Source organism: Pseudophryne corroboree, chromosome 1 (genome assembly GCF_028390025.1).
Source record: "Pseudophryne corroboree isolate aPseCor3 chromosome 1, aPseCor3.hap2, whole genome shotgun sequence".
In the NCBI taxonomy this organism is placed as follows: Eukaryota; Metazoa; Chordata; class Amphibia; order Anura; family Myobatrachidae; genus Pseudophryne; species Pseudophryne corroboree.
The window spans coordinates 516,962,720-516,990,699 of record NC_086444.1 but is presented as its reverse complement, the minus strand read 5'-3'; the positions used below and the strand labels follow the sequence as shown (position 1 = coordinate 516,990,699).

Here is a 27,980-nt window from a genome sequence, read left to right as displayed (position 1 = left end):
AAATGGATAGGGCCGAAATCTGGACCTTAATGGAACCCAATTTTAGGCCCAAATTCACTCTGGACTGTAGGAAGTGGAGGAAACGGCCCAGCTGGAATTCCTCCGTAGGAGCATTTCTGGCCTCACACCAGGAAAAATATTTTCGCCATATACGGTGATAATGTTGAGCTGTCACGTCCTTCCTAGCCTTTATCAGCGTAGGAATGACCTCCTCCGGAATGCCTTTCTCCGCTAGGTTCCGGCGTTCAACCGCCATGCCGTCAAACGCAGCCGCGGTAAGTCTTGGAACAGACAGGGCCCCTGCTGCAACAGGTCCTGTCTTAGAGGAAGAGGCCACGGGTCCTCTGTGAGCATTTCTTGCAGATCTGGATACCAAGTCCTTCGTGGCCAATCTGGAACAATGAGGATTGTTCGCACTCCTCTTTTTCTTATTATCCTCAGCACCTTGGGAATGAGAGGAAGAGGAGGAAACACATAGACCGACTGGAACACCCACAGTGTCACCAGGGAGTCCACAGCTACCGCCTGAGGGTCTCTTGACCTGGCGCAATACCTCTGTAGCTTTTTGTTGAGGCGGGATGCCATCATGTCCACCTGTGGCAGTTCCCACCGCTTTGTAATCTGTGCGAAGACTTCCTGATGTAGTCCCCACTGTCCCGGGTGGAGGTCGTGTCTGCTGAGGAAGTCTGCTTCCCAGTTGTCCACTCCCGGGATGAACACTGCCGACAGTGCGCCTACGTGATTCTCCGCCCAGTGAAGAATTCTGGTGGCTTCTACCATCGCCACCCTGCTCCTTGTGCCGCCTTGGCGGTTTACATGAGCCACTGCGGTGATGTTGTCTGATTGAATCAGAACCGGTTGGTCGCGAAGCAGGGTCTCCGCTTGACGTAGGGCGTTGTATATGGCCCTTAGTTCCAGGATGTTGATGTGAAGGCAAGTCTCCTGACTTGACCACAGACCTTGGAAATTTCTTCCCTGTGTGACTGCGCCCCAACCTCGGAGGCTTGCATCCGTGGTCACCAGGACCCAGTCCTGAATGCCGAACCTGCGGCCCTCGAGAAGGTGAGCACTCTGCAGCCACCACAGGAGAGACACCCTGGCCCTGGGGGATAGGGTGATTAACCGATGCATCTTAAGATGTGATCCGGACCACTTGTCCAGTTAGTCCCATTGAAAGGTCCTCGCATGGAACCTGCCGAAGGGAATGGCCTCGTATGATGCCACCATCTTTCCCAGGACTCGCGTGCAGTGATGCACAGACACCTGTTTTGGTTTTAATAGGTTCCTGACCAGTGTCATGAGTTCCTGAGCTCTCTCTATCGGGAGATAAACCCTTTTCTGGTCTGTGTCTAGGATCATGCCCAGGAAAGGCAGAAGAATCGTAGGGACCAACTGCGACTTTGGAACATTTAGGATCCAGCCGTGTTGCCGTAACACTTCCAGAGAAAGTGCTACGCTGATCAGCAACTGCTCTCTTGATCTCGCTTTTATGAGGAGATCGTCCAAGTATGGGATAATTGTGACCCCTTGCTTCCGCAGGAGTACCATCATTTCCGCCATTACCTTGGTAAATATTCTCGGTGCCGTGGAGAGACCAAACGGCAACGTCTGAAATTGGTAATGACAATCCTGACCCACAAATCTGAGGTACGCCTGATGAGGCGGATAAATGGGGACATGAAGGTATGCATCCTTTAAAGAGGAGGGAACACATAGACCGACTGAAACACCCATGGTGTCACCAGTGCGTCCATTGCAACCGCCCGAGGGTCCCTTGACCTGGCACAATATCTCGGAAGTTTCTTGTTGAGACATGAAGCCATCATGTCTATTTGAGGCAGTCCCCACTGACTTGGAATCTCTGCGAAGACTTCCTGATGAAGTCCCCACTCTCCTGGATGCAGATCGTGTCTGCTGAGGAAGTCTGCTTCCCAGTTGTCCACTCCCGGAATGAAGACTGCTGTCAGAGTGCTTACATGACTCTCCGCCCATCGAAGAATCTTTGAGGCTTCTGCCATTGCCACTCTGCTCCTTGTGCCGCCTTGGCGGTTTACATGAGCCACTGCTGTGATGTTGGCTGACTGAATCAGAACCGGTAGACCTTGAAGTAAGGTCTGCGCCTGACGAAGGCCGTTGTATATGGCCCTTAATTCCAGAATGTTGATGTGTAGACAAGCCTCCTGGCTTGACCACAGACCTTGGAAGTTTCTTCCCTGTGTGACTGCTCCCCATCCTCGGAGGCTCGCATCCGTGGTCACCAGAACCCAGTCCTGGATGCCGAACCTGCGACCCTCTAGAAGGTGAGTACTCTGCAGCCACCACAGGATAGACACCCTGGCCCTGGGGTACAGGGGTATCATCTGATGAATCTGTAGATGTGACCCTGACCACTTGTCCAGAAGGTCCCACTGAAAAGTCCTGGCATGGAACCTGCCGAATGGAATGGCCTCGTAAGACGCCACCATTTTTCCCAGCACTCGAGTGCAGTGATGTACCGACACCCTGTCCGGCCTCAACAGGTCCCTGACCAAGCTCTGAAGTTCCTGTGCCTTTTCCATCGGGAGAAAGCCCCTCCTTTGTTCCGTGTCCAGAATCATGCCTAAGAAAAGCAATCGGGTCGTTGGAACTAACTGTGACTTTGGTAGATTTAGAATCCAACCGTGTTGTTGTAACACCCTCCGGGAGAGTGATACGCTGTCTAGCAATCCTTCTCACGATCTCGGTTTTATCAGGAGATCGTCCAAGTACGGGATAATTGTGACCCCCTGCTTGCGCAGGAGCACCATCATCTCTGCCATTAATTTGGTAAAAATCCTCGAGGCCGTGGAATGCCCAAATGGCAACGTCTGAAATTGGTAATGACAATCCTGCACTACAAATCTCAGGAACGCCTGATGAGGTTGATAAATGGGGACATGAAGGTATGCATCCTTTATGTCTAGGGACACCATATAATCTCCCTCTTCCAAACTTACGATGACCGCCCTGAGCGATTTCATCTTGAACTTGAACCTCTTTAAGTATAGGTTTAAGGATTTTAAATTCAGAATTGGTCTGACCGAACCGTCCGGTTTCGCGACCACAAACAGGGTTGAGTAATAGCCCATCCCCTGCTGCTGCAGGGGAACTTTGACCACCACTTGTTGAAGGCACAACTTTTGAATTGCTGCCAAACCTACCTCCCTCTCTGGGGAAGAAGTCGGCAGTGCCGATTTGAAAAACCGGCGAGGAGGCACCTCTTCGAATTCCAGCTTGTACCCCTGGGAAACAATGTCTATTGCCCAGGGGTCCACCTGAGAATGAAACCAGACCTGGCTGAAAAGACGAAGACATGCCCCCACAGGAGCGGACTCCACCGGCGGAGCCCCAGCGTCATGCGGTGGATTTAGTAGAAGCCGGGGAGGACTTTAGTTCCTGGGAACTGGCTGTAGCTGGCAGCTTTTTCCCCTTGCCCTTACCTCTGGCAAGATAGGAAGATCCCCGAGTTCTCCTGGATTTATGCGGCCGAAAGTACTGCATCTGATAATGTGGCGCTTTCTTAGGCTGTGAGGAAACATAAGGTAAAAAAGTTGATTTACCAGCAGTAGCTGCGGAGACTAGGTCCGCGAGACCTTCCCCAAACAACTCCTCACCCTTGTAAGGTAAAACCTCCATATGCTGTTTCGAGTCGGCATCACCCGGACACTGTCGGGTCCACAGTGCTCGCCTGGCAGAAATCGCCATAGCGTTCGCTCTGGACCCCAGTATGCCTATATCCCTCTGAGCCTCTCTCATAAAAAGGACTGCATCATTAATATGGCCCAGGGTCAATAAAATAGTTTCCTTATCCATCGTATCCATATCAGCAGATAAGGTATCATCGGTCCACGCTAGTACAGCGCTACAAACCCAAGCCGACGCTATTGCCGGTCTGAGTAATGTACCGGTATGTGTGTAAATTGACTTCAAGGTAGTTTCTGTTATGAACCACAGGTAGTGGTTCATTCCTGTTTTCCGTATTTTATGTTTATAGTTCTCTTGCAGGCCAGGATTTCCCTTTGCTCTGGGTTAGAAGATTCTTGTTTGCTGTCGGTGGTGAGTCTGTGTAATTGCAGCCTGTTTCCATGTGTTTGGCCTCACCTGTCTGCTAATTGCATCTTGTCAGTTTGAAGCTATGCAACAGGGCAGCTGCACGACATAATTAATTAGGGCTCTCTGTTATATTCTGGCTCAGTGCAATACACAGACGCTGGTGATAGTTCTTGAGTTCTGAGCTAGTTCCTGAGTGTCGGTTCCTGAGTGTCGGTTCCTGAGTGTCGGTTCCAGTGTCTGATCCCGTGTCTGATCCCGTGTCCTGCCGTGAAGCGTTTCTGTCCACAAGTCCTGTGGCTTTGTCTGTGCCTGGTCGAGTATCTGGCTTCTTGGTGTCCACCGGTCTGTCGTTTGGGATTCTGCCTGTCCTCCGGTTCTGAGAGTCTGTGTCGGCTACATTGGGGGTTCCTGTCCGTTTGCAAGTATTTGTACCGGTTCCGTGAGTAGCGGCTTTGCCGCGTCCGTCGGCCTAGGCCGCTGTATTTCTTGGTTATATCTGTTACTGGTGTTTTGCAGAGGGTTCTGCATATGCTGTCACCGCCGGTACACAACAGTATAGTGTCGGCGTGTGGACAGCACTTCCTTTGTTGTTCTTTTCCTTTGGCGGCGTGCCGCACATGTATTTAGTTTTAGGGTTGTTAGTAGCCCCTAGCCTTCTGTTTGCTTTAGTTAGAGGTCCCCTTGTTATTATCCTGTCTCGGTTCACGCCTTGTCTCACTCTAAGACCTGGGGGCATCGGAGTTGGGCAGACCTAATCCGCCCTTCAAACGCGGCTGCCGTGGGCCCAAGAAACCATAGTCACGCAGGCGTGAACTGACCACATGGGTGAAACAATGGAGGTAGGCTGCTAGGGGCTATTTCCATACCACACCTTATTTCAGCATCACGTTCTGGTGCTCTGGACTCACTACGCAACATCTCTCTTGTTCTGAGCACCAGGAACGTAACATTATCACCGGCTATACAACAAAAAAGAAACAAAGCTAAATAGTAGTTTTTTCTTTTTTAGTCCAGTGTCTTGTCTAGAATCCAGTCCTGTCTAGAATTCAGTGTGCAGAATCCAGTCCGGTGTTTAGAATCTAGTCCTGTCTAGAATTCAGTGTGCAGAATTCAGTCCGGTGTTCAGAATCCAGTCCGGTGTTTAAAAATCCAATCCAGTCTTGTCTTGTCTAGTTTAAAAAAAAAAAAAAAGTCCAGTCTTGTCTTGTCTAGTCTAGTCTTGTCTTGTCTAGTTTAAAATCCTCCTATGCCAACTATGCAAGCCCTGCAGGCGTCTCTCTCAGCCCTGAACTCTACTTTCAGTGCTTTGAAACCTGAGCGACTGGAAGTTTTGCAGCAATCCTTAAAGCAACTGCAAAACCTTCTGACTAAAATTTTGCTTATCTTGCCAGAAGTCGTTGAGAGTTCATCTACCTCTAAAGAGACTCTTGCTCACAATATGGTGACAAGAAAATCCTCAGGTTCAGTTGGAGAGAAAAAGTTTAAAAGTTTTCTGCGGCCCAGGCTCTCAGAAGAGGAGCGTCTGCGTCGCAGAAACTTAAATGTATGCCTATATTGTGGGGGTTTAGGCCACTATCTGCAGACCTGTGAGTTGCGCAAGCCAAAGTGTGGCGACAAGTCCTGCCCTCTGGCCAAGTTTAGTCAGGATACAAGACCTACTCCTGTCTCTACTGTGGTAGAGGTACTTGTCACACAACCCACACTAAAAAGCACTCTGTCCTATAATTGGGGGTCCTTGGGCTAGGGAGCCCCATTATAGATTCAGGAACCAAAGGAGAATGTTTCTCTCCTCTCTTGATTTTCCTGTTGAAGCAGAGTTGCAAACCCCTGGAGCGGTGCCCGATGCCCAGGGTCCTGGAGTGGTGCCCGATGCGCCCAGGGTCCTGGAGTGGTGCCCGATGCCCAGGGTCCTGGAGTGGTGCCCGATGCCCAGGGTCCTGGAGCGGTACACGATGCCCAGAGTCCTGGAGTGGTACCCGACGCTCTGGGTCATAGAGGGACATTGAATATTATAGCTCAGGTGTCAATACCAGAAGGGGTCTCAGAAGCTGTTACCCCAGGTAGGGACTTGAAAAGCGTAACTCCAGAGAAGGTGTCTAAAACCATAGTTCTAGAAGGGAACTCGAGAATCAAAACCCCAGAAGGGATCTTTGAAGTAATATCCCCAAGTGGGGTCTCAAGAGACACAGCCCCAGAGAAGGGTCTAGAAGTCGCTTCCCCAGGAAAGGACTCAGGAGGCATAGCGTTAGTGGAGGTTCTGAAGGTTATAGCTTCAGCAAAAGTCCCGGAAGTCATAGTCCCGGGAGAAGTTTCGATAATTATCGACTCAGAGAGGGAGGCTGACGGCCTGGACCCAGAGAGGGAGGCTGACGGCCCGGTCCCAGAGAGGGAGGCTGACGGCCCGGTCCCAGAGAGGGAGGCTGACGGCCCGGTCCCAGAGAGGGAGGCTGACGGCCCGGTCCCAGTAAAAGAATCCGAGGTGCTGCCCCCAGCGGGGTTCCCGAGGGCCACTGCCACGGGTGGGGTTCAGAAAGTCACTACCCCGGGTGGGGTTCCGAGGGCGACTGCCCTGGGTGGGGTTCAGAAAGTCACTGCCCCGGGTGGGGTTCAGAAAGTCACAACCCCGGGTGGGGTTCCGAGGGCCACTGCCCCAGGTGGGGTGCCGAGGGCCACTGCCCCAGGTGGGGTTCAGAAAGTCACTGCCCCAGGTGGGGTTCAGAAAGTCTCAGCCTCGAGTAAGGTCAGTAGTGACCAGGTCCTAGCAAAGCACTCTAGTCAGTCAAATGGGAAGGAAGCAGATCCTGACTCTGTTGATATCTCAACATCTATAATCTTTGATGGGGACTTAGTCCAATTTCTGGCGCTTTACAAACACTATTACATCATTATGTTGTCTAGACCATTTCTGGGCATCACTTCAGAGAACCTTGTGCTCTATCTGATATATTCCTTTAGAGGGGAGCCTTTTGAGTGGGCATCCAATTTAATGAAAACTGAAGATCCCATCCTTCAGGATCCCCCGGCATTCAGTGATGCAGTTATTAAGAGATATGGTTCCAAAGAAATTGGTTCAGGTTCCTCTAGGTCACCCGTCTTATCTGCTGAGAGTCCACCGTATACTGTAAACTTGGCACAAGAGTCTCAGCCCGTTGTTTTGACTGCAGGATGTGCTTTTCTGTCTTCTTCTAATAGTAGTACTTTGCCTGAAAGTTCAGCTCCCAAGGTTAAGAAACCAATCTCTGATTTGAACCCAGCCTTGCTGGGAGGTACCATCAGTTCAGACAATGTTTGGGGAATTACCTTGGTCAGACCTCAAGAACTTTGTAAAAATAAGAAGAAAAATAAATAATTATTGACTCTTGCTTTGTTATAAAAAAAAAAGATTTTTTTTCCCCCTTGTCTTGTGTCCAGTGGCCACCGTCAGGGGGGGGGGGGGGGGACACACTGTTACAGCTTGTTTCTGTTTTCTTGCCTGTTAGACCAGTGTGTCAGGTTTTTTTTTGTATCCCTTGTTTTGGAAAGTCTGAATTTTAGGGTCCGTTGACCCCTCCTCAAGGGGTGGGGTACTGTTATGAGCCACGGCTGTGGCTCATTCCTGTTTTTGCATTTTGGTTATGTATTTTATGTTATACTTCTGTTTATGTTCCCCGTGGGTGTCATGGGGTGTTCGGAGCTCACCCTTAAGGAGAGGGTACTGTTATGAACCACAGGTAGTGGTTCATTCCTGTTTTCCGTATTTTATGTTTATAGGCCCTCATTCCGAGTTGTTCGCTCGCAAGCTGCTTTTAGCAGCATTGCACACGCTAAGCCGCCACCTACTGGGAGTGAATCTTAGCTTATCAAAATTGCGAACGAAAGATTCGCAATATTGCGAAAAGACTTCTCTGTGCAGTTTCTGAGTAGCTCGAGACTTACTCTTCCAGTGCGATCAGTTCAGTGCTTGTCGTTCCTGGTTTGACGTCACAAACACACCCAGCGTTCGCCCAGACACTCCCCCGTTTCTCCAGCCACTCCCGCGTTTTTCCCAGAAACTGTAGCGTTTTTTCACACACTCCCATAAAACGGCCAGTTTCCGCCCAGAAACACCCACTTCCTGTCAATCACATTACGATCACCAGAACGAAGAAAAAACCTTGTAATGCCGTGAGTAAAATTCCTAACTGCATAGCAAAATTACTTGGCGCAGTCGCAGTGCGAACATTTCGCATGCGCAATTAGCGGAAAATCGCTGCGATGCGAAGAAAATTACCGAGCAAACAACTCGGAATGACCACCATAGTTCTCTTGCAGGCCAGGATTTCCCTTTGCTCTGGGTTAGAAGATTCTGGTTTGCTGTCAGTGGTGAGTGTGTGTAATTGCAGCCTGTTTCCATGTGTTTGGCCTCACCTGTCTGCTAATTGCATCTTGTCAGTTTGGAGTCATGCAACAGGGCAGCTGCATGACATAATTAATTAGGGCTCTCTGTTATATTCTGGCTCAGTGCAATACACAGACGCTGGTGATAGTTCTAGAGTTCTGAGCTAGTTCCTGAGTGTCGGTTCCTGAGTGTCTGATCCCGTGTCCTGCCGTGAAGCGTTCCTGTCCAGAAGTCCTGTGGCTTTGTCTGTGCCTGGTCGAGTATCTGGCTTCTTGGTGTCCACCGGTCTGTCGTTTGGGATTCTGCCTGTCCTCCGGTTCTGAGTCTGTGTCGGCTACATTGGGGGTTCCTGTCCGTTTGCCAGTATTTGTACCAGTTCCGTGAGTAGCGGCTTTGCCGCGTCTGTCGGCCTAGGCCGCTGTATTCCTTGGTTATATCTGTTACTGGTGTTTTGCAGAGGGTTCTGCATATGCTGTCACCACCGGTACACAACAGTATAGTGTCGGCGTGTGGACAGCACTTCCTTTGTTGTTCTTTTCCTTTGGCGGCGTGCCGCACATATATTTAGTTTTAGGGTTGTTAGTAGCCCCTAGCCTTCTGTTTGCTTTAGTTAGAGGTCCCCTTGTTATTATCCTGTCTCGGTTCACGCCTTGTCTCACTCTAAGACCTGGGGGCATCGGAGTTGGGCAGACCTAATCCGCCCTTCAAACGCGGCTGCCGTGGGCCCAAGAAACCAAAGTCACGCATGCGTGAACTGACCACACGGGTGAAACAATGGAGGTAGGCTGCTAGGGGCTATTTCCATACCACACCTTATTTCAGTGTCACGTTCTGGTGCTCTGGACTCACTACGCAACATCTCTCTTGTTCTGAGCACCAGGAACGTAACAGTTTCCTGCTTGCGGTCAGCAGGATCCCTGAGGGCAGCGGTATCCTGAGACGGCAGCGCCACCTTTTTGGAACGGCGCGTCAACGCCCTTGTCCACCCGTGGGGAGGATTCCCACCGTATCCTGTCCTTGATCGGGAAAGGATACGCCATAAGAATCCTTTTGGGAATCTGCAGTTTCTTATCTGGAGTTTCCCAAGCACTTTCAAATAACTCATTTAATTCAAAGGAAGGTGGAAAAGTAACCTCAGGCTTCTTTTCTTTAAACATGTGGATCTTAGGATTAGGCACCGCGGGGTCATCTATAATATGCAGCACATCCTTTACAGCAATAATCATATAATGAATACTCTTTGCCAACTTTGGCTGCAACCTCGCATCATCATAATCGACACTAGAGTAGGAATCTGTGTCGGTATCTGTGTCAACTATCTGAGAAAGTGGGCGCTTTTGAGACCCCGAAGGCCCCTGTGACATAGGGAAAGGCAGGGTCTGACCCACCGTACCGTCCCTGGACTCTGCTTTGTCCAAACGTTTGTGCAATAAATTCACATTTGCATTTAAAATATTCCACATATCCATCCAGTCATGTGTCGGCGTTGCCGACGGCGACCCCACACTCATGCGCTCCACCTCATCCCTAGGAGAGCCTTCCGCTTCAGACATGCCGACACGCACGTACTGACACACCACACACTCAGGGAAAGCTCTATCTGGAGACAGTTTCTCAACAAGGCCCTTTGGAGAGACAGAGAGAGAGTATGCCAGCACACACCAAGCGCCAATAACCCTGGAAAAACAAAAATTTACCCAGATATAGCGCTTTTATATATATATTCACTGCGCCAAATTATGTGCCCCCCCCCCCCCTTCTTTAAAACCCTCTGTCTCCGGTGATCAGCAGGGGAGAGTCCTGGGGAGCCAGCTTCTCAGCGTGTGCTGTGGAGAAAATGGCGCTGGTGAGTGCTGAGGAAGAAGCCCCGCCCCCTCAGTGGCGGGCTTCGGTCCCGCTTCTTTTTAAAACAAACTGGCGGGGATACTCTGAAATACCACTAAATAGTGTAAATCAAATCATAACCAGTCCTAGAGGTATACATTGCTGCCAAGGGCGCCCCCCCCCCCCTCCCTGCGCCCTGCACCCCACAGTGTGCGCTGTGTGTGTGTTCTGTGTAGGAGCAATGGCGCGCGTTACCTCATTGAAGATCTGAAGTCTTCTGCCGCCTCTGAAGTCTTCTATCTTCTTATACTCACCCGGCTTCTAGCTTCCGGCTCTGCGAGGAGGACGGCGGCGCGGCTCCGGGACGAACCGCTAGGGGAGACCTGCGTTCTGACTCCCTCTGGAGCTAATGGTGTCCAGTAGCCTTAGAAGCAGAGCCTAGCATTTAAGTAGGTCTGCTTCTCTCTCCTCAGTCCCACGATGCAGGGAGCCTGTTGTCAGCAGGTCTCCCTGAAAATAAAAAACCTAACAAAATACTTTCTTTCAGGAAGCTCAGGAGAGCTCCCTGTAGTGCACCCAGTCTCCTCTGGGCACAGTATAAAACTGAGGTCTGGAGGAGTGGCATAGAGGGAGGAGCCAGTGCACACCCATACCTAAAGTTCTTTTTAGTGCCCATGTCTCCGGCGGAGCCCGTCTATTCCCCATGGTCCTTACGGAGTCCCCAGCATCCTCTAGGACGTAAGAGAAATGTGGTAAATCTATAGAGATGAAAATTAGAGACGTTTTAATGGAAGTAAATATTAATCCATGTTTCATGGTGTTACCTGAGGAGCATCCGTAGCAGATACGGTAAAAAGTGACAGGACCATTTTTGTAGTTTATTAAATTCTACCCACTGGAGGTGCAATAAAATTTTGATCGGATTGTCTGTTTGGGTGTTATCATTCATGCAACGCAAGCCACGCATCGGTAATGACGTCATTATGTCAACCCCCTGTTCATCCCCTTAGGGGAGGTTTATTAAAATTCTAATTACGTAGTTTTCCTATTTCCCACCTGAAGAACATCTATGGTAAATTTCCTTCCTAACATATAAGGACGTAAGAGAATTAGTGATGAGTTAGTCAGTCAGTCAGTGAGAAATTACGCATTTATACTGTATGTATATATATATATATATATATATATATATATATACATATGTGACTGCCGTTCTTTTATCCATCAAACAGGCACTATTCTTCAGAAATATTTCAGACAACTACACCATTGGAAACCACACATTACATAATTATCCAACATATTGCATAAAAATAGACTCTACCTGTCAACCACCTATGCTATGACACAGCCTCCACATGGGATGTAGTTATGTGACCAGCGATCAGAAGACCACCGGTCACAATATCGGCACCTACATCCCACCCACAATCCTGACATGCCGACTAACGACTAACAGGGACTATTCCCACTCGTAGGAGAGGGAATAGAACCTGTGGCGAATGTAGCTCGCCACCAAGCACGTAAGGGGCTTTGCTGCGCTCGCCCCACACCCCCGCCGGACATCTCAATGCCGGGAAGCCGGCGTCGGTATGGTTACCGGTCACACGATACACACACTTGTAAACTACATACTGTATATGCCAACTACCAGCAACATTCCTATATTGCAGAGAGCCAATTTGTTTGAATGAACAAAGATAACCTATATCCAGCTGCTTATCTTATCCATTTGCTAGTCCAATATTGCACGGACCACCCCACTGACCCCTTTCCCCTTCCCCCATAAACAATACTGCCAGTCCAGTGTACTAGTGTCTCACACATACCTACCAATGTTCAGGAGTAATTTGTCATTTGATCTTTTAAACTAACTAAAATAACTCCCATTGATATATAAACATATTGATATGCTACAACCACATAGCTCAGAATATGTTGTTAATACAGCATTAAGTGTGTGGGAGGACTATTTCAGAGAAAAGAAAGAGGGACATGTGGAGTAGAAAAAAGAACAATGGAAATGTCAGAGTAAATGGAAATTTTAAAAAGTAGGATTTTAAATACCTACCGGTAAATCCTTTTCTCGTAATCCATAAGGGATATTGGGTACACATTAGTACGATGGGTATAGACAGGGTCGAAAGGAGCCAGTGCACTTTAAATTTCTTCCACTGGGTGTGCTGGCTCCTCCCCTCTATGCCCCCTCCCACAGGCAGTTATAGGTAAAATAGTGCCCAAAGGAGAAAGGACATACTTGAGAGAAGGAACATAACAATGAGAAGTGTGGTGAGATTTAGACACCAGCACACCATAACATAACTGGGCCAGCAACATCTGGCAACATAAACAGCAACGGCTGAACAGGTAACACTTAACAGAGATCCTACAGAAAGTCACCGCACAGAGGCGGGCGACAAATCTCCCTTACGGACTACGAGAAAAGGATTTACCGGTAGGTATTTAAATCCTATTTTCTCTAGAATCCATAAGAGATATTGGGAACACATTAGTACGATGGGGATGTTCCAAAGCTTCCAGAACGGGCGGGAACGTGGCGACATCTGCAGCACCGCCTGCCCAAACTGGGTATCCTCTTTGGCCAGGTATCAAACTTGTAGAACTTCACAAAGGTGTTCTTCACCGACCAGGTAGTGGCTCGGCATAGTTGCGAGGCTGAGACTCCACAGGCAGTCACCCAGGAAGTGCCCACCGATCTAGTAGAGTGGGCCTTTAGAGACTTAGTAACAGGTAAGGCTGCCGACACATAGGCCTGTTGGATAGTAAGCCGAATCCAACGAGCAATGGACTGCTTCGGATCAGGGCAACCCTTCTTCTGCGCATCATAGAGCACAAACAAGGAATCCGTCTTTCTGATCCGAGCTGTACGCTTGACATAGATCTTGAAGGCATGCACAGCATCCAATGCCTCCGGAGGAGCAGAAGCGTCAGAATAGGACGGAATCACAATAGGTTGTGTTGAAGTCGAAAAATATTGCAGTACACACATCACGTACAAACTACACACAGATGGCCTCCGTGCGCGTACTTAATCTGCCGTGCGTGCGCATATTCGCAATTTGCGTATGGTCGCTCCCGCGGTCCTGAGTATTAGCGCGTGGTATGAGTAATTACGGTAGTGTTTGTAATCGCATGGAAAAGCCATAAAAACACATTACATATTTAATCTAAATAGTGCACAATGGACACATAGTCTCCCTGCACCACACCAGTGAGTTACACATGTTTAAATGGTATAAGAACAAAGGGATTCACCTTTACAGGACAGGAGGGGACAGAACTAGGTTATAAGGAGGTGTTTGGTATCCAGCTGTAGGGTATTTTAAGAGCAATATTGCGGTGTTAGTTTGCAGAAGATCGCACGCTCCTGCGAATAGTTATGCGCAGGAGCAGAATATAAATATTAACTGTATTTACTGTACACTTGATATGCGGCGGGAACCCAGAGGAGACCATCTGCAAGTGCACCTGGAAGAGACATCGCCCACCTATTCAAACTGACCTATGACCTCTCCTGTACTGTAAATGACCATCCCTGTGTCCAATGGTTAAAGAGATTACAGTTCCCATTGTGTTAGGTTTTGGACAAATGTATAAATAGCCAGCTTTAGGCCAGGTCACTCTCTCAATCTCTGAAGATCATCAACCTTGATGATTGAGGACCGGACCGGGAAGCGCAAGCGAAACCAAAACGTATGTACCATTGACTGTAGCCATTTTCTTATTGTATTGTATTGTTGTTATTGTAACCCCCTGCTAGTAAAGAACAGTTGGTGGGTCAGATCCCAACATAGTCTTTGAAATACAAATTGGTGTCGTGTCTCTCTTTCCCTGCTAGTGTTATATAAGTGTAATCTAGTCACACGTGTAGCTGCAAAGTGCTCACGGCGTGTCTGTGTGTGTACGCACCGTGTGTACTTTGTACGACCATCGCGGCGTTTGCACGCAAAGTGCGTACACGGTACGGGGCTTTGTACGCAAACTGGGTAAAAAGTACGTAGGATAAGGATTGATTACAGCGGCCGCAGCGGCTACATTTAAAGTGTATTGAATGTCTTTTTAAAGTGGTGCTTTTAGTCCTGTAAGTAAATCAACATTTACAGTTGATTCAGATGAAACGCGGAAACAACCTTGGGCAGAAACTGCTGTCTAGTCCTGAGCTCCCTGTGATCAAGCTTACCCTGCGAAACGTACGTCAGGATCCTGTGATCACGTGATGCACACACATGACCGCGCTAGCCGGAACGCTTAGACGATCACCAGGCAACGGCCCCAAGCCACCGCTCTCTTGGAGCGAGACTACGGACATACGCCGCTGCAGTCCCCGGAGCCTCTGCACGGCCAAAAGCGGGACGGACAGCGCCAATACCAGCACCGGTATCGTATATACCCCACACCAATGTGAAACTCATTCACACCACACTTATGCAACTCTACTGTATGAATTTGTAAGGCTGGAATTTTCTGGCTTAACAGCTATTTGACACTATCTTATCTTGCAACAGTTTCCATATAGAACTCTGAACATTAGAGACATCTTATACATGTTCAGCCTCCTAGTTGCTATTTAAGAAACAACTGTTTATTCGCGAACTACCTTCCAATCAGCCTTACAACAAGAGCTCTATGCAGTATATTAATGTCATGAGCACTCCCTGCAGATTTATACATAACCTGCTGTGATACAAACCTTCCCCTTTCCCCTCATATTCCCCCCTTCCCCCCCCCCCCCCCTTTTTTTTTTTTTTTTTTGTGGACCAGAGGGGTTAACTAGGAGGAGCTGGTATCCTTTTGATATATGTCCTTTTGTCTGCTTCTATGCCATAATTACACGCTGTCTCTTACAGTATAAATTGAATTAGGCATTAAGTTAATCTGGTACGGCCGTACTGGTGACCTGTGCTAAGCTCAGGTACAAGGTAAATCCATCTGTGATGGTATGTGGCATACATGAATTTTCCCACATATATTATCCCTAAAACCTATTTATTTTTCTTCTGTGACTGCTGTGTCACATGCTGAATAATTAAGTGATTGCACTTATAAATATCTTTCTGTGACCGCCGTGTCACTTGCTGATTAATCAGCTGTTGATTAATAAGTTGATTGTACGCATTTAATTCCCTTTTGGTGACCGCCGTGTCACATACTGATTTATCAGCTGATTGCACGTTAATAATAAAAAAAAAATCTTAGGCATAAGGTAACTCCATTTGTGAGGGCATGTGGTATATATGAATTTTTCCCACATATATTATCCTTAAACCTATTAATGTCTCTTCTGTGACTGTCATGTCACATGCTGAATAACTGATTAATTAAGTGATTGCACATATATAATCAACTTCAGTGACCGCCGTGTCACATGCTGATTAATCAGCTGATTGCATGTAATCTCTTATGCTTGTAACCCGTGTGTTACAAATTACATATGCTCTTTATCCCCAACATATAGTAGCCACATGGCATATATTTGGAGTGACCAAAGAGAGGAGCCTAATAATTTCGGTCACACTTCACTGGAGATGCCCAATCTCTTCTGAACTTGGAAGCTAAGCAGTGAAAGGCCGGGTCAGTACTAGGACGGGAGACCTCCTTTGAACACCCTGGTACTGCAATAAATTGGCTATTGGACACAGTGGCACTCAACTTTATGCTATCCGACATTTGGATTCGCGTGACCAATGATTTAAATTCTCTGCGTCTATAAAGATCCGTAATGGATATTAGTGTTAGGCGCCGGGGTCCGCTCGTCGGTGCGGCCCGGCGCCTAGCAACCAGGGACGCCGTACGTGGACAGCCGCCGGCTCCCTGGCAACGCTGGACGCCGGGCGCACTGAGCCGCACGGACCCTAGCAACGGGGACGCCACTGACGGACCGCGTTCCCCGTTGCTGGGTCCAGGGTTTAATGAACCTACACCTGTTTCCTGGCCGTGCAGCAAGGCAGCTGCACGGCATGTAGGTAATTAGCCCTGTCAGCACCTGATTGGAGGACTCCTGTTCATATGCACTCTCAGGGCTTCTCACAGACGCCGGTAATAGCTTCCTGCATGCTGTCTCTGTTTGCTGAGAGTCTGTTCCAGTCTTGCTGTATCCGGTCATTCCAGTATTTGGAAGTCCTGAACTCGGAAGTTGTCATCTTATTCCTGGAGTCCTGACTAATCACCGTATAACATCCAGTGGTGTTCGTGAGTCGCGGCCTTGCCGTGTGTTGCGGCTTGTCCGCTTTATTATTTATTATTTGTGTTTTGGAGCATTTCGCGGAGGGTTCCGCTTCCACAGGTCCACTCTGGTATCCAGCGGTGCTGGGTAGGAGTATTGGACAAGTGGATTTTGGTTGTCCTTTTCCCTGGCGGGTTTCCGCACATACTTCAGGTTTTGTTAGTTAGCTTGTTGCCCCTGGCCTGTTGTCAGTCAGAGGTCCTCTTGTTATCATCCTGCCTTGGATTTCCCTTTGTCTCTCACTAAGACCGGGGGGCACCGGAGTTGGGCAGACATAATCCGCCCTTCAAACGTGGCTGCCAGGGGCTCAAGAAACCATAGTCTCGCAGGGGATTTCCGATAGCACGGGTGAGACAATAGAGTTAGGGCGCCAGGGGCAACTAGTCTTTCCTGCTCCCGTTACCTGCATTCCATTCCAGCGCTCTGGTCCTTGTCATAAAATCTCCTCCGGTCAGGAGTGCTGGAATCATAACAATTAGCAGAATGAATGATGGTCATACATTACATAAGAGATACTGTGCAGGATCATGGTGACAAAAGCACCACAGAATTCTACTTCCGGCAATTTGCAGATTGTGATATTTGAGATCACGAATAATTTAATTCATCCATATTTTCGCTAAGCTATTTTGTTCACATATGGTCACTCAGTGAACTTAATTTTCACTAATTAAATTGTTCCCATCAGTATTTTACAAATTATACTGTAACCTCTGTATTAGAGTGCTCCCACAAAAGAGTCTTTTTTCCAATTTCTCTCTTCTTGGTTCTTTGTATTTCATACCTTTTGACTCTAGGGAGCACCACTGAAAGCAACATTATGTGATATTAGGATAGATTATTATAATATCTACGGTTGCCATATATTGAAGGAATTCTATTTAAATTCAGTTTTTCAGAGGCTATTAATTGTTTGAAAAAAAAAATTTTTGGACTGCTGCGGTTCCCTCCCAAACCCCATTTCCTAGTCCTGAGCTCCGCTCTGTCCTCATAAAAGACCAAATACGAACTTTTATACGATAAGGCTGCCCAATTCTGAAACACGTCTAGCAGAAGCCAGGGCCAGTAACATCACCGTCTTCCACGTGAGGTACTTGTCTTCTACCATCATCAGAGGTTCAAACCAGGAGGACTGTAGAAATCGTAAAACCACATCCAAATCCCAAGGAGCCGTAGGCGGCACAAACGGAGGTTGGATGTGAAGCACCCCTTGCAAGAAGGTCTGAACTCCAGGCAGTATTGCAAACTTCTTCTGGAAGAAGATGGAAAGAGACAAAATTTAAAACTTAAGGGATCCCAGACGTAAGCCTTGATCCATACCAGCCTGCAGGAAATGAAGGAACCTTCCCAAGTGAAAATCGGCAGATGGATATGTGCGTTCCTCGCACCAGGAGACATATCCCCACCAGATATTATGATAGTGTTTTGACGTCACAGATTTTCTGGCTTGCACCATAGTGGCAATGACCATTATGGAAAGTCCCTTGTGAGCTACGATGTTCCGCTCAACTTCCATGCCATCAAATGAAGCCGCCGTAAGTCCGGGCAGACGAATGGTCCTTGTTGAAGATCTCTTCCGAGTGGCAGAGGCCAAGGGTCTTCGACGGACATGTCCAGAAGATACCCGTACCATGCCCTACGGGGCCAATCCGGGGCAAGCAGAATTGCTTGTACTCATTGATGCCGGATCCTCTTGAGCACCTTTGGGATGCCGGATCCTCTTAAGCACCTTTGGGATCAACGGACTCGGAGGAAATAAGTAGACCAGCTGGTAAGGCCAAGGCGACCATCCACTGTGCACGCCTGAGTGTCTCTGGTTTGTGAGCAATAGGAGCGAAGTTTCTTGTTGAGGCGAGACGCCATCATGTCTATCTGGGGGCAACCCCACTGATCGATGATCTGTTGGAACACATGAGGATGTAGGCCCCACTCCTCTGGGTGGAGGTCGTGGCGACTCAGGAAGTCCGCTTCCCAATTGTCCACTCACGGAATGATGATTGCGGACAGTGCTAGTGCATTTCTTTACTCACAGAGGAGTATGCTTGATACTACTCACATGCAGGCCCTGCTTTTTGTCCCTACTTGTCAATTGATGTACGCCACAGCCGTGGTATTGTCCGACTGTACCTGGATTGCTTGATCCCGGAGCAGAAGGGAGGCCTGAATCAGGGCATTGTAAATAGCCCGAAGTTCCAGGATGTTGATCTGAAGTAGGGCCTCTTGGCTAGACCACCTGCCCTGGAACTGCACCCCTTGCGTGACAGCCCTCCATCCTATCAGACTTGCATCCGTCGTAAGGAGGATCCAATCCTGAATCCCGAAGCGCCTACCTTCCTGGAGATTGGAAGACTGCAGCCACCACAGGAGTGAAATCCTGGCCCGGGTGACAGTTGAATTATCCGGTGCATCTGAAGATGGGAACCAGACCACTTGTGAAGGATGTCCAATTGTAAGGGTCTGGCATGGAACAGTCCATACTGGACGGCCTCGTACGAGGCTACCATCAATCCCAACAAAGTTATGCAAAGATGAATGGTAACTCGAGTCAGTCGGAGAACCATGCAAACCATTTCTCACTTTGTCCTCTTGGAGGAACAATTTGTGCGCTACAGTATCCAGTAGCATTCCCAGAAACAGAAGTCGTTGAGACGGCTCTAGGTGGGACTTCTGTAGATTGAGGATTCACCCGTGGTGTGACAGAAGTTGGATAGTGCGATCTATATGGACCAGTAGGAGCTCCCTGGAACTCACTTTTATCAGGAGATCATCCAGGTAAGGGACCACGTTCACCCCCTGGACCCTGAGCTGGAACATAATTTCCGCCATCACCTTCGTGGACACCCTCGGAGCTGTAGACAGGCCAAACGTTAACACCTGGAACTGGTAGTGATTGTTGAGCAGGGCAAACCTCAGATAGGCCTGATGAGGAGGGCAAATTGGGATATGGAGGTAGGTGGCCTTGATATCCAGGGTCACTAGGAATTTCTGGTGTTCCAGGCCTGCGATCACTGCTCGCAAAGATTCCATCTTTAATTTGAAAACCTTTAGGTAAGGATTCAAGGAATTCAGATTCAAAATTGGCCTCACAGATCCATCCGGTTTGGCACAACGAACAGATTAGAGTAGTAGCCTTGTCCTTGCTCTTGCAGGGGTACTGGAACAATGAATTGGGACTGGACCAACTTTGTGATGGACTGTAGTAGCGTAACACGTCGAACTCCAGCTTGTAAACCTGAGAAATATGGTCCCATACCCAGGCGTCCTGGCAGGAACTTCCCCAGATGTGGCTAAAGTGACGTAACCTAGCTCCCACCTCGAGATCCTCCCGGGGTGGGCGGCCACCGACATACTGATGTCTTTGCGGAAGCTGAACTGGTGCTCTGTTCTTGAGAGACGGCAACGGCTGGTTTCTTAGGTTTACCCTTGGTGCCTCTAGCTGCATTTGATGCACCTCTGGCCCTAGATCGAAATCTGGTGGACTGAAAGGACTGACTAGACGGTCCTGGGTAGGTACGTCTAGCAGGCGGAGCCCCCGAGGGAAGAAACATGTATTTCCCAGCAGTAGCTTTGGAGATCCATGCTTCCAATTCGCCTGAAAAGAGACATTCACCTGTAAAGAGAAGAGATTCCACATTGCGTTTGGAGTCAGCGTCTGCAATCCACTGGCGCAACCATTTGGCTCTGCGTGCTGACACAGCCAATCTCTTTTAGGGAGTCACAGAGAACCCTTGCGGTCTCCTGAATGTGTTTCAGGAAAGTCACCGAAGTAACAAGGGTCATGTCGCCCGAGAGACCCTCCTGAATTTGAGTAGCCCAGGTGTAAATTGCATGTGTCATCCAGCAACCTGCAATGACCGGTCTTTGAGATACCCCTGCGGCAATGTAGACAGATTTTAGTGTAGCCTCAATTTTCCTATCCCCTGAGTCCTTTACCGTAAAGGAGCCCGGAGCAGGGAGTACCGAGACGTCTACAGCCGGAGATTCTTCCCAGAATTTTTTACCCTCAGGGGCAAAGGGGAATGTATGCAAAAACCATTTTCACACCTGATATTTTTTGACTGGATTTATCCAGGCCAGTTTAAATAAATCATCCAATTCTTTAGAATCAGGAAATGTGACAGTCAGTTTGTCTTGAGGGAGGAAAAAATAAAAATTTACTCACCGGTAATTCTATTTCTCGTAGTCCGTAGTGGATGCTGGGTACTCCGTAAGAACCATGGGGAATAGACGGGCTCCGCAGGAGACTGGGCACTCTAAAAGAAAGATTAGGTACTATCTGGTGTGCACTGGCTCCTCCCTCTATGCCCCTCCTCCAGACCTCAGTTAGGGAAACTGTGCCCGGAAGAGCTGACACTACAAGGAAAGGATTTGGAATCCAGGGTAAGACTCATACCAGCCACACCAATCACACCGTACAACTCGTGATAACTATACCCAGTTAACAGTATGAATAACAACTGAGCCTCACTGAACAGATGGCTCATAACAATAACCCTTTAGTTAAGCAATAACTATATACAAGTATTGCAAAAAATCCGCACTTGGGACGGGCTCCCAGCATCCACTACGGACTACCAGAAATAGAATTACCGGTGAGTAAATTCTTATTTTCTCTGACGTCCTAGTGGATGCTGGGTACTCCGTAAGGACCATGGGGATTATACCAAAGCTTCCAAACGGGCGGGAGAGTGCGGATGACTCTGCAGCACCGCATGAGCAAACTCAAGGTCCTCCTCAGCCAGGGTATCAAACTTGTAGAATTTTGCAAACGTGTTTGACCCCGACCAGGTAGCAGCTCGGCAAAGTTGTAATGCCGAGACCCCTTGGGCAGCCGCCCAAGAAGAGCCCCCTTCCTCGTGGAATGGGCTTTTACTGATTTAGGATGCGGCAGTCCAGCCGCAGAATGTGCAAGTTGAATCGTGCTACAGATCCAGCGAGCAATAGTCTGCTTAGAAGCAGGAGCACCCAGCTTGTTGGGTGCATGCAGGATAAACAGCGAGTCAGTATTTCTGACTCTAGCCGTCCTGGAAACATAGATTTACAGGGCCCCGACTACGTCCAGCAACTTGGAATCCTCCAAGTCCCGAGTAGCCGCAGGCACCACAATAGGTTGGTTCAAATGAAACGCTGATACCACCTTAGGGAGAAATTGGGGACGAATCCTCAAATCTGCCCTGTCCATATGGAAGATCAGATAAGGGCTTTTACATGACAAAGCCGCCAATTCTGACACACGCCTAGCCGAAGCCAAGGCCAAAAACATGACCACTTTCCACGTGAGATACTTCAACTCCACGGTCTGAAGTGGCTCAAAACAATGTGATTTTAGGAAATCCAACACTACGTTGAGATCCCAAGGTGCCCCTGGAGGCACAAAAGGGGGCTGAATATACAGCACTCCCTTAACAACGTCTGAACTTCAGGCAGCGTCTTTCCTAGCCTTTAACAGCGTAGGAATCACTTCATCTGGAACGCCCTTATCCGTTAGGATCCGGCGTTCAACCGCCAAGCCTTCAAACGCAGCCGCGGTAAGTCTTGGAACAGACAGGGCCCCTGCAGTAGCAGGTCCTGTCTGAGAGACAGAGGCCATGGGTCCTCCGAGATCATTTCTTGTAGTTCTGGGTACCAAGTTCTTCTTGGCCAATCCGGAACCACGAGTATAGTTCTTACTCCTCTCTTACTTACGATCCTCAGTACCTCGGGTATGAGAGGAAGAGGAGGGAACACATAAACCGACTGGTACACCCACGGTGTCACTAGTGCGTCCACAGCTATCGCCTGAGGGTCTCTTGACCTGGCGCAATACTTTTTTAGCTTTTTGTTGAGGCGGGACGCCATCATGTCCACCTGTGGCCGTTCCCAACGGTTCACAATCTGCGTGAAGACTTCTGGATGAAGTCCCCACTCTCCCGGGTGGAGGTCGTGCCTGCTGAGGAAGTCTGCTTCCTAGTTTTCCACCCCCGGAATGAACACTGCTGACAGTGTTAGCACGTGATACTCCGCCCATCGGAGAATCCTTGTGGCTACTGCCAACGCCATCCTGCTTCTTGTGCCGCCTTGTCGGTTTACATGGGCGACAGCCGTGATGTTGTCTGACTGAATCAGCACCGGCTGGTTTTGAAGCAGGGGTTCTGTTTGACTTAGGGCATTGAAAATGGCCCTTAGGTCCAGAATATTCATGTGTAGGGAAGTCTCCTGACTCGACCGTTGTCCTTGGAAGTTTCTTCCCTGAGTGACTGCTCCCCAACCTCGGAGGCTTGCATCCGTGGTCACCAGGACCCCGTCCTGAATGCCGAATCTGCGGCCCTCGAGAAGATGAGCACTCTGCAGCCACCACAGCAGAGACACCCTGGCCCTCGGGGACAGGGTGATCAGCCGATGCATCTGAAGATGCGATCCTCACTTGTCTAACAGGTCCCACTGAAAATTACTTGCATGGAACCTGCCAAAGGGAATTGCTTCGTAAGAAGCTACCATCTTTTCCAGGACTCGCGTGAAATGGTGCACCGACACCTGTTTTGGTTTCAGGAGGTCTCTGACCAGAGATGACAACTCCTTGGCCTTCTCCTCCGGGAGAAACACCTTCTTCTGTTCTGTGTCCAGAAACATGCCCAATATCAGCAGACGCGTCGTAGGAACCCGCTGCGACTTTGGGATATTCAGAATCCAGCCGTGCTGTTGTAGCACTTCCTGAGATAGTGCTACTCCGATCAACGACTGCTCCTTGGATCTCGCCTTTATAAGGAGATCGTCCAAGTACGGGATAATTATAACTCCCTTCTTTCGAAGGAGTATCATCATTTTGGCCATTACCTTGGAACACACCCTCGGTGCCGTGGATAGACCAAACGGCAACGTCTGGAATTGGTAATGGCAGTTCTGTACCACAACCCTGAGGTACTCCTGGTGAGGTGGGTAAATGGGGACATGAAGGTAAGCATCCATGATGTCCAGTGACACCATAATATCCCCCTCTTCCAGGCTTGCAATAACCGCCCTGAGCGATTCTATTTTGAACTTGAACTTACTTATATAAGTGTTCAAGGATTTCAATTTTAGAATGGGTCTCACCGAACCGTCTGGTTTCGGTATCACAAACATTGTGGAATAGTAACCTCGTCCCTGTTGAAGGAGAGGAACTTTGATTATCACCTGCTGGAGGTACAGCTTGTGAATTGCCGCCAGTACTACCTCCCTTTCCTTGGAAGTAGCAGGCAAGGCTGATTTGAGGTAACGGCGAGGGGGAGACGTCTCGAACTCCAGCTTGTATCCCTGAGATACCTGTAGAGCCCAGAGATCCACCTGTGAGCGAACCCACTGGTCGCTGAAGTTCCGGAGATGGCCCCCCACCGCACCAGGCTCCACCTGTGGAGCCCCAGCGTCATGCGGTGGACTTAGTGGAAGCAGGGGAGGATATTTGTTCCTGGGAACTGGCTGTCTGGTGCAGCTTTTTCCCTCTACCCCTGCCTCTGGGCAGAAAGGACGCGCCTCTGACCCGCTTGCCTTTCTGAGGCCGAAAGGACTGTATTTGATAATACGGTGCTTTCTTAGGCTGTGAGGGGACCTGAGGTAAAAAAGTCGACGTCCCAGCTGTTGCTGTGGACACGAGGTCCGAGAGACCGTCCCCAAACAATTCCTCACCCTTATAAGGCAAAACTTCCATGTGCCTTTTGGAATCAGCATCACCTGTCCACTGCCGAGTCCATAATACTCTCCTGGCAGAAATGGACATTGCATTAATTCTAGATGCCAGCCGGCAAATGTCCCTCTGTGCATCTCTCATATATAAGACTACGTCTTTAATATGCTCTATAGTTAGCAAAATAGTATCTCTGTCAAGGGAAGCAATGTTATCTGACAGGGAATCAGACCATGCTGCTGCAGCACTACACATCCATGCTGAAGCAATAGCAGGTCTCAGTATAGTACCCGAGTGTGTATACACAGACTTCAGGATAGCCTCCTGCTTTCTATCTGCAGGCTCCTTTAAGGCGGCCGTATCCTGAGACGGCAGTGCCACCTTTTTTGATAAGCGTGTGAGCGCCTTGTCCACCCTAGGGGATGTCTCCCAGCGTAACCTATCCGTTGGCGGGAAAGGGTACGCCATTAGTAACCGTTTAGAAATCACTAGTTTCATATCTGGGGAACACCACGCTTCTTCACACAATTCATTTAACTCATCAGATGGGGGAAAAGTCACTGGCTGCTTTTTCTCCCCAAACATAACACCCTTTTTTGTGGTAACCGGGTTAATGTCAGAAATGTGCAACACATTTTTCATTGCCGTAATCATACATCGGATGGCCCTTGTGGATTGTACATTTGTCTCATCCTCGTCGACACTGGAGTCAGACTCCGTGTCGACATCTGTGTCTGCCATCTGAGGTAGCGGGCGTTTTTGAGCCCCTGATGGCCTCTGAGATGCCTGGGCAGGCGCGGGCTGAGATGCCGGCTGTCCCAAAGCTGTGTCATCGAACCTTTTATGCAAGGAGTTGACACTGTCGGTTAATACCTTCCACATATCCATCCACTCAGGTGTCGGCCCCGCAGGGGGCGACATCACACTTATCGGCACCTGCTCCGCCTCCACGCAAGCGTCCTCATCAAACATGTCGACACAGCCGTACCGACACACCGCACACACACACACACAGGGAATGCTCTGACTGAGGACAGGACCCCACAAAGTCCTTTGGGGAGACAGAGAGAGAGTATGCCAGCACACACCACAGCGCTATATAATCAGGGATTTACACTAACAAAAGCGATTTTCCCTATAGCTGCTTTTATATATAGTTTGCGCCTAAATTTAGTGCCCCCCCTCTCTTTTTTACCCTTGATGCCTGGAAACTGCAGGGGAGAGCCTGGGGAGCTGTCTTCCAGCGGAGCTGTGAAGAGAAATGGCGCCGGTGTGCTGAGGAAGATAGCCCCGCCCCTTTCTCGGCGGACTTCTCCCGCTTTTTTATCTGTATAATGGCGGGGGATTATGCACATATACAGCTTAAAAGCTGTATTATGTGTCAATTAGCCATGTAAGGTACTCTAATTGCTGCCCAGGGCGCCCCCCCCCCCCCCCCCCCAGCGCTCTGCACCCATCAGTGACCGGAGTGTGTGGTGTGCATAGGGAGCAATGGCGCACAGCTGCAGTGCTGTGCGCTACCTTAATGAAGACCGAAGTCTTCAGCCTCCGATTTTCAGGATTCTCTTCTGTCTTCTGGCTCTGCAAGGGGGACGGCGGCGCGGCTCCGGGACCGGACGATCGAGATCGGATGGTGTCCAGTAGCCTTAGAAGCCCAAGCTAGCTGCAAGCAGGTAGGTTCGCTTCTCTCCCCTCAGTCCCTCGTAGCAGTGAGTCTGTTGCCAGCAGATCTCACTGAAAATAAAAAACCTAACAAATACTTTCTTTTTCTAGAAGCTCAGGAGAGCCCCTAGTGTGCAACCAGCTCGGGCCGGGCACAGATTCTAACTGAGGTCTGCAGGAGGGGCATAGAGGGAGGAGCCAGTGCACACCAGATAGTACCTAATCTTTCTTTTAGAGTGCCCAGTCTCCTGCGGAGCCCGTCTATTCCCCATGGTCCTTACGGAGTACCCAGCATCCACTAGGACGTCAGAGAAACAACTGCTGATTTGCAGCGTCCTCTAGGGGGAGCTTTAGCACATCCCTTATAGCTAAAATGAAGGATTCAATACCCTGTGTAGGAGTAGAATCCCCACTTATGGGATTCACATCGTCCCCATCATCTGGTATATCATCATCAGTATCTGATAGAAGTGCAGGTAAAGCACGTTTATGTGGACCTGCAGTAGAGAGGGGGAGATGGGGAACATCAGCCCTGGCAGCTAGATCTGCCACTGCTTTTTGCAGTTCTTGTGTTTGTGGGCATTTGCAGTGAGCTGAGATGACATATCAGACATCATAGATTTGATAGCCCACAGCCAGGTGGGCTCGTGACTCTCCCCACATTGTCCTCAGCATTTTGCGAGGACTGACTACGCTGCTCACATGATACGGAACCCGATGAAAGAGGGGAGAATCTGGCATTACATACACTGCATAACTTCTGTTTCACCATAATGAAAACATAATACACATACAATACAGACTGATTACAATGTAAGCCTGCCCTACTGCATGTGAGAGGAGACACAGAGGAAGAGAGGACCCAGCACATTCAACGCTGCAGAGCCCCAGTGAGGCTGTCAGCGTTTTTAGATAACAGTGAGAAATGCTTATATCATGTAATTCCCTCAAAGGAATAATATCTGTGCACAATGAGCGGCCCTCCCCCTATTTAACACCCTGTACCAGTGATCCAGCGTGTGACAGTCCGGAGGCGCTATGTGAGGCTGCTGCTGCTTATGCAGAGGAAGGTGCCAAAATGCAACTGAGCCCGCTCTGATGTAGCTCCGCCCACCGCAATGGCGCCAGAGCTACCTAGTTATATTTATACTGGCCCTGTCTCCTAATCATGCTGTAGCCTTACATGAATACTTGGTACAGCCACCGCTAGCCAGTCTCACGCAGGGGCTATAGCGGGTCACCCCCAGGAGGGACCCGTATGCCTCACCCGCGCTTCTGCCAAACCATGAACTAAGACCCCCCTAGCGGGGCCCCCGGTGTGTACTCACCATCGACGATCACCTTCAGGCAGTGTTAGGAGTGTGCGGCGTGCTGCGGTTGCGACAGCCAAGGCGCAGTGCCCCGCTGAACAAACAACCCCTCAGGACGGTGGTCCTGCAAAGGGGAAGCAGCTCTGCACCTCAGGAGGTCGGTGACCGCCCCCTCCCCTAACTCCCATGCTGCAGGTATGCTGTTGCCCAAACAGCATACCGAAATAAACTAAAGTTTTAGAATAAAAGAAGAAAAACTCTGGAGCTAGCAGAGAGTGCAACCTCTCCTGAGGGCACTTTTTTCTAAACTGTCTGTGGGAGGAGGCATAGAGGGGAGGAGTCAGCACACCCAGTGGAAGAAATTTAAAGTTCACTGGCTCCTTTGGACCTCGTCTATACCCATCATACTAATGTGTCCCCAATGGGGGTCATTCCGAGTTGATCGCTCGCTTGCTTGTGTGAAGAAAAACTTCGCTACATCCTGTGTACAACCACAACGGCCCATACGCATGCGCAAAAATGCCAATTATTCACCTGATCACTGCGCTGCGAAAATCGTCAGCGAGCGATCAACTCGGAATGTCCCCCAATATCCCTTATGGATGCTAGAGAAAGAAAAAGATACATGAATACATTATAAATAGGTTGTGTTTATAAACTACAGTAAGAGAACCATTAGACGCCATCAGAGGTTCAAGTTCAGAACATGGTACTCCCTGGATTAGCATAACTAAACTGCTTCAGAACATCATTCCTCGCTCGACACAGGTTACTATTCCCATAACATGTACACGTGGATAGTGAAACTGATAGTCCAGGGGCCCCATGTTCTGAACTTGAGACGCCATCAGACAATGTATTTCCAACATGTCC

General features: G+C 49.1%; 1 protein-coding gene and 1 pseudogene across 1 annotated transcript in view; one reads left to right on the top strand and one right to left on the bottom strand.

The window, feature by feature from the left end:
- DMRT1 (doublesex and mab-3 related transcription factor 1) overlaps nucleotides 1-27,980 on the bottom strand; it is a 282,371-nt gene that overhangs the window by 129,502 nt on the left and 124,889 nt on the right. The gene's annotated exons all lie outside the window — the stretch shown is intronic.
- LOC134946421 (5S ribosomal RNA) lies at nucleotides 15,775-15,894 on the top strand (annotated as a pseudogene).